This window comes from Sturnira hondurensis, unplaced genomic scaffold (assembly GCF_014824575.4).
Source record: "Sturnira hondurensis isolate 20B ecotype Veracruz unplaced genomic scaffold, ASM1482457v3 Scaffold0024152, whole genome shotgun sequence".
In the NCBI taxonomy this organism is placed as follows: Eukaryota; Metazoa; Chordata; class Mammalia; order Chiroptera; family Phyllostomidae; genus Sturnira; species Sturnira hondurensis.
In genome coordinates, this window is record NW_028096783.1 from 5,604,958 (window position 1) to 5,612,112 (window position 7,155).

At 43.6% G+C, this 7,155-nt stretch overlaps 1 pseudogene; it reads right to left on the reverse strand.

The window, feature by feature from the left end:
• Positions 1 to 5,520: 5,520 nt before the first annotated feature.
• LOC118981455 (keratin, type I cytoskeletal 18-like) lies at positions 5,521 to 6,835 on the reverse strand (annotated as a pseudogene).
• Between the last annotated feature and the right edge of the window lie 320 nt (positions 6,836 to 7,155).

Sequence of the window (7,155 nt, forward strand, 5' to 3'; positions counted from 1 at the left end):
TCCTTGTGTTTAGGATTTGTTGAACTGCCTGTATTTGTGGACTGAAAAGATTTCATCAAATTTGGAAAATTCCAGCCAATATTTCCTTAAATATTTTTTTCTGCTACCCAGTGCTTTTTCTTCTGGGGCTCTAATTACATGTACATTCTACTACTTAAAAATTTCCTATAGCTTATTAATACCCTATGTGGTTTCTTCAATCTTTTTCTCTAAATATTTTATTTTGAATAGTTTTTGCTGTCATGTTTAAAAGCTTACTAATTTTTCTTCTGTTATGTCTAAACTACTGTTAACCGGATCCAATAAATTTTTTATGTCAGACATTATAACCATTATAACAATGGTTTTAATAACCTTGTCTTCTAATTTCATCATTTTGATCAGTTCTAGTTAGTTTGATTTGATTAATTTCATTTTTCTCATTACAGGTCATATTTTCCTGCTTCTTTGCCTATCTAATAAGTTTTTATTGAATATGAGACATTGTATATTTTACAATGTTTAGTGCTGAATATTTTTACTTTCCTATAAACATTCTGCAGCTTTGTTTTTGGAATCCAGTTAAATTATTGGAAATAGTCTGATCCTCTTAAGTCTTGCTGTTATGTTGAGTTTGTTGGCACCAGACCAGCATCTAGGACTAAATCTTCCCCACTACTGAAGCAAAACTCTTCTGAATATTCCAACTAATGTTTCATGAGTTATAAAGTTTTCTACTGTAGCAGGTGAGAACAGGAACTATTCTCAGCTGTGTGTGAGCCCCAAACAGTCTTCATGTCCGTGGCTCTTTCCCTGGTTTTGAGTAGCTTCCTCCTGTGCATTCACTAACCTTTACTCTGGGTTAGATCCAAGGCGGGTCCTCTGAAGATCTGCAGAGCTTTTTCCCCACGCAAGTCCTTCCTCTTGGTGCTTTGCATTGCAAATTACAATCATCTTGTTTCCCTACACTTTTAGTTTTGTCTTTTCCACTCAGGAGCCATATCAAATTCTACTCAGCTCTGTTCCTCTGCACCAAGGGAAAGTTCCCCAGAAACACTCTTCAGGACGTAAATTGGTATCTACATGAAGGTCCCCGTATTTGCTTTTCATTTCTTAAGGATAACTTTCCTTTATTACCTGATTTTCAAGTTTCCAAACCATTGTTTATTATATTTTGTCTTGCTTTTTAGGTATTTCAGGTGGGAGGGTAAATCTGGTTCCTGCTCTTCTATCTTAGCTAGAAGTCAAAGTCTTTGTTATCCATCTGAATCCCAACTAGTGTGCACGCCAGGATTACCTTGATTCATGTTGGCTAAATTCTACTCTTGACCTCTGTCGCCATAGTTTCCCACAATCCTCATTCAATCAGAGAGATTGTTGCAATGGTAACATCTTCTACATGTATCCCCAGCCTACAGAAAACAGCAGCTACAATAAAATAATCCATTTGTGCTCCCTTCACTAATCTCAGGACTATAGAGAATGGAATGTCTCTAGGCTCTTTCAAGGATATGGTTAAGGGCCCTGACTGCCATAGCTCAGTGCATTGAGCGAGGCTGCAAATCAAAGAGTTGCCAGTTCAATTTCCAGTCAGGGCACATGCCTGGGTTGTGGGGCCAGGTCCCCAGAGCGGGCCATGTGAGAGGCAACCACACATTGATGTTTCTCTCCCTCTCTTTCTCCCTCCCTTCCCCTCTTTCTAAAAATAAATAAGTAAAATCTTAAAAAAAAGAATATAGTTAAGGGTTTTTGAGTGGGTCACATATAAAATAATTCATTCCAACCTTCTTTTTCTTCTTGAAGTCTTGGGATTTCAATCTTCCTACATTTTTTCCTGACATCTACCATCTCAGATTCCATTTTGTATAGATTTTTGTTAAAACTAAGCTTTAACCAACTAAGTGAGAGACCATTAAAGTACCGCTAACTATTTACACTCACACATTCAAGTCAAAATCCCCACTAAGTGAATTCATATTAATGTATTTGCTCCACCCAAAATTCAGTTTTTATCCTTGCCTTGATCCAGCCTCTTATCATCCATTGCCACGCATATTTCCAATTTTTAAACATATCAATGGGCTAAATCTCATAGTTATTTTTGTCATGCAAGACTTCATTTCCCCCTGGCTGACTTTGTCATTGTTCCCCTAGCATATCCTAGGATCTGACTTTAGTTACAGGTCTGATGGCAATGAGAGGTGGTTGACATAGTGCTTGAGAACAACATGGTACTTATAAGGTAACATCCTCAGACAAGGTAATTGCAGGTATTTAATCAAGACAGGAACAGCCTCAATGAAGAAGGAAAAAGGAGCTTCTCCTTCTGAGACTTTGGGAATTGAGATGCTCTTAGATGTCCCCATACCAAATCTCCATGTCTCTTTTTTCCCCAGTCAGCGTTCTAACTTCCACATAAGAACACTCTTAAGTCTATGAATTCAACCTGTTTTATATTTCAGCACCCTACTATGAGTTTGATTTCCACCTACACCAGCTCCATGGCTGCAAGATGGAGCTACATGGCTCCATAGAAGCAATGTGATTGCAGGATAGTCTCAGGAGATAAAAACTCTCTCTCTCTCTCTCTCTCTCTTTCTTTCGAGGGGAAGGGAAGGAGACAAAGGGAGAGGAACATCACTGTGTAAGAACCAAACAGTTACCTTTCACACACACCCAAACGGGGACCTGGCCCGAAACCCAGGCATGTGCTCTGACTAAGAATTGAACTGACAACTTCTCAGCTCACAGGCTGGCACTCAATCCACTGAACTACACCAGCCAGGGCCAAATTTTCTCTTTCTTTAAACTGTCCAACAGAGGAATAATCAGTAAGCTCACCCCATAGACTTGCATTCCTCAGGCCCTATACCACTGAGGCCACCAGAGTTTTGAGTAGGTAGGTCAGGCAAGAAATTGCAGTAAGTGTTTCATCACTGTTGCTCAGGGACCACAAGGAATCCCATTCTTCAACACTAACTAAATAGTCATTGCCTCTTCAGATAACCAACCACCATGTCACCATTTCCTTGAGGGTCTATTGGTACTTGGTAATCATTCCAAGTACCAATCAGTGATCTACGACACACTGATTGCTCTTCAGATTCAAAGACCAACTTCCAAAGCCATTCTGGCACTTTGAGAGAATGGGTTAAGAATGTTAACTAACTTACTGAATCTCCTGGAGGCCAAGAGAGCCAGACCTTGAAGGTAAGCTGCCCAAAACAAGGTCCAACCACTTGGTCTCATAACAGTTGACAGCCAGAAACTTCACCACTGCTACTCCCTAAGATCTGGAAACTTCTGCTACCACATCCGCTGGAAGGCTGGTCACTCATATGTGGCTATCTCTCCACATTTCTTACTTCTGAATCCAAGTCTCAGGGGGATGTGGCTGATTGCCAGAATCTAAGACATATGAGTGTACCATAGCTGGGAGAGGTCTGTGGTTGAGAATTTTCTCACTTCTTCCTCAAGGACAAAGAATTGATAAAATGATAAGTTCCCAAAATGTAAGGAGGAGCTAAAAGTTGCAGGATGACCACAAATAATTAATATCCACTCCACAATATCATAATTGATTTAAATATTCATCTATAACTCCTGTTATTCATAGTCACACTTAGAAGTTAGTACACCCAGACACACAATTTCAATTAGTCAAAGAACTCTGTGAATTAGGGATCAGTAAAAACCTGTTTAGAGTTTGTATCCCTATACTACTTTCTTCCACTGAAACGGAAGTGCCAGTGATATAGAAAGGAGCCAGGTGAGCCCACAGCACAATACAGTCTTGCCTGAGACAGGAAGACTGGATCTGGTGTCAGGAATGTCCCTTCCTCTTGGAAATTCCGTCTTTCTGTCACCATGCAAAAATGCCTCATTGACCCTGGCCACAATCTTACATACTGATTCCTCTATTTATAAAGCAGGATTTCTGGGTAGAAATTCTTGGCAAATGTCAGGCTCCCTCCGTGCCAAGATAGGATTAGGGTTCTCTGCATCTTGGTCACACCAATTTCTCCCAGAAGAGAGAGAGGGAGGCTGTGGCTAACATTACAGCATGTCCAGTCCTACCTGACCCCCAGGAGCCTGCCCATCATGCCCACTCTGGGAACAGCTAGTGTTCCCTGCCTCTTCTGGGGATCAGGTGGCTGTGGACTTAGGCCGAGGCTCTTCTGTGTGGTGATGTGGACTCCAGGGTCTGCAGCAGAAGCAATAGCACCTGGGATTAAAGGATTGCTGCCTCTTTAAATCTGATCTCGCTCAGAGTTATTAGGCTGGTTTTTGGCTTATTTTTCTTGCTGTCACTCATTCAGGACTAGATTTTGATCTGGAGAAATCTATTTTCAGGAGGATCTTTTTAAGCCAGAAGGGCTATGTTGGAAGATCGTCATTAGCGAGATACATTCATCAAAAACCTTGTTACCAGCTGCTCTGCATGGAGAGAAGCAGGAGGAAAATCCCCTGACTCAGGGAATATAGCTGAGCAAAGACATGGGGCCTTGGATGGGTCTGAGAAGGACAGACATGTACGAAGATCAAGGAGCAGCTGACTCACAGCCAGACCACAAAATGTGGTGCTGACATCAAACCCACTGCTCTTCACCTCCATGCAGGTCCTCATTAGCTCACCCTGGAGCCTTCCAGGCAGCCTTCTCAGTGTTGTCTCCACCGTCAACAGCTCCCTTCCTCTGTGCACCCCCAGCACCCATTACTTTTCTCAAACACCTCCAGGGATTCCCTCTTCTCAATCTTTTGGTTATAAAAATTCATAGCTTCCCATATCATGGGAAATATAACCAAAGGCTACTTAATAATCAGCGGATATTGATATCAAGTTATATTTTATTAACCCAGACAGCATCTGCACTCATTGAAATAATACATACTTAAGCCCTGGCTGAGTGTTTCAATTGGTTGGAGCATCATTCTGTACACCAAAAGGTGGTGGGTTCGATCCCCAGTTGGACTGTGTGGGAGAGTCAGCCAGTCAATGTTTCTCTCTCACATAGATGTTCCTCTCTCTCTTCCCCTCCCTTCCCTTCTCTCTGAAATCAGTAAGCATGTCCTTGGGTGAGAAAAAAAGAGAAAGAATGCATCCTTAAGTAGGTAGGACATTATTTGTTCACCCAAAGACAATGATTGTTACATATCAGGATTTCAGTAATTCCCTTTTTCTAACCCCATTCTCTCTTGGGGGTTCTACTATTTTGGGTATAAAGTTCAAAGCTGCCACACTTTAGCCACCACCTACCTTTGTAACCAGAAGCCCCACTACTTCCTTGTATGGGTCATTTACCCCACATGGTCCACCTGCCGTTCCAGAAGTTTGCTTCTCAGCTGCTACGGCTTTTCCCACAGTTTTCTTGTTCTGAAGCCCTTTTTCTCTCCTTCTCTCCCTCCCTCCCTCATTCATCATTATCTATCCAAACCCTCTCAATTGTTTGAGGCATGATTTATCTTTTTAATCTTTCAATGAACTTTTTATTGGCCTTCTGCCTTGCTGTGGGGCGCCCCACTTCTGCTGCCTTTAACATCTCAAAAGTTGGTGTCGTTGACCTCAGACACCACTCTGCCACCCACAATCCAGTGGGTCATGTTTTTTGGGGTAGTTTGTATGGAGTGGCTCTTGTCCAGGGCATCAACAAGATTGAAGTCCTCCCTTTCTTCCAGTAGGCTGTGGTAGGTGGCAATCTCAGCCTCCAGCTTGACCTTGATGTTCAGTAGGGCCTCATACTCTTGGGCCTGGCACAGCCCCTCTGCCCCGGGTCTGGGCCAGCTCTGACTCCAGGTGCAGCAGGATCCCATTGAGCTGTGCCACCTGCATGGCATAGTGTGTCTCCACCTCCCTCAGGCTGTTCTCCAAACTGACCTTCAGATTCCTCACTGAGTCCAGGTCAATCTCCAATGACTGGACCGTACATCTCAGCTCTGTGATCGTCATCTCAGCGGAGCCTATTTCAGTGGTCTCTGAGGTGACCACTGTGGTGCTCTCTTCAGTCTGATGGAACCAGTACTTGACTAGCTCCTCTCAGTTTTTCTGAGCCAGCTCATCATACTGGGCCTGGATGTCTGCCATGATTTTGCTGAGGTCTTGAGATTTCAGGGCATCCAACCCCACAGTCAACCCAGAATTGGCAATCTCGTTTTGTAGACCATTTACTTATTCCTCGTGGTTATTCTTCAAGAAGAGCATCTTCTCCTTGACAGCCTAGATCTCTGTCTCCAGCTACAGCCAAGTGGTGTTGATGTCATCAGTGACACTTTGGAGCCCATTGATGTCATTCTTTGCAGACTGATGCATGGCCAGCCCCATCTCATACTTGATTCTGAAGTGACCAGTAGCAAGATGGGCATTGTCAATCTGTAGGATGATGTGGGCATTGTCCACAGAATTTGCAAAGATCTCAGCCCTCAGATTCTTGATGGTCTTGAAATAATGTCCCCAGTCTCTGGCCTGGGACCCCTTCATCTCTAAGTGTTTCTGGATTCTGTTCTCCAGTCTCCAATTATCAGTCTCCAGGCTTCTCACCCTCTTCGTGTAGGAAGCCAGGTGGTCATTCAGGCATTGCACAGTCTCCTTTTTGCTCTGGATGCCCCCTATGCCCACTAGATTCCTGTCTGTCCCTGCAGCCAGGCCCCCAGATCTCCAGCTGTCCTGCATGCTGGTGAAGTGGGACACTGAGATCTGGGATCCTGAGCCCCCAGTACCTGCATAGACGCTGGCCACGCTGCTGGCCAGCCAGACTCGGTAGCTTGGCAACTGCATGGAGCCCAAGATCTGGTAGCTTGTGGAGAAGCCAGAGCATGTGCTGAAGCTCATGTTGTTCAGGGAGGAAGATGAGAAGCTGAGATTCAGGTTGAAGCTGCCTGTTTGAGGCATGATTTAAACACTATCCATGATCAGAATGATCTGCAGGCCCACAATTGTCTGAGCCTTCATTTTCCAGTTCCTCAGTTCTGAGACAAAGCCCAAGAATCTGTGTTCTGCTGCCCTAAAGGACTCTGACATCCCTCAGACTTGGAACCACTCACTAGAGCTGTGGATCCTAGACTTTTGGAGTCCACAAACCAATAAGATTTACTTATGCATGTGAGCACACACACACAGAGGAAGGACTCCTTGTAGACTACCAACTTTATGTTTTGCTAAGTAAGGGTATTGTAAAACAG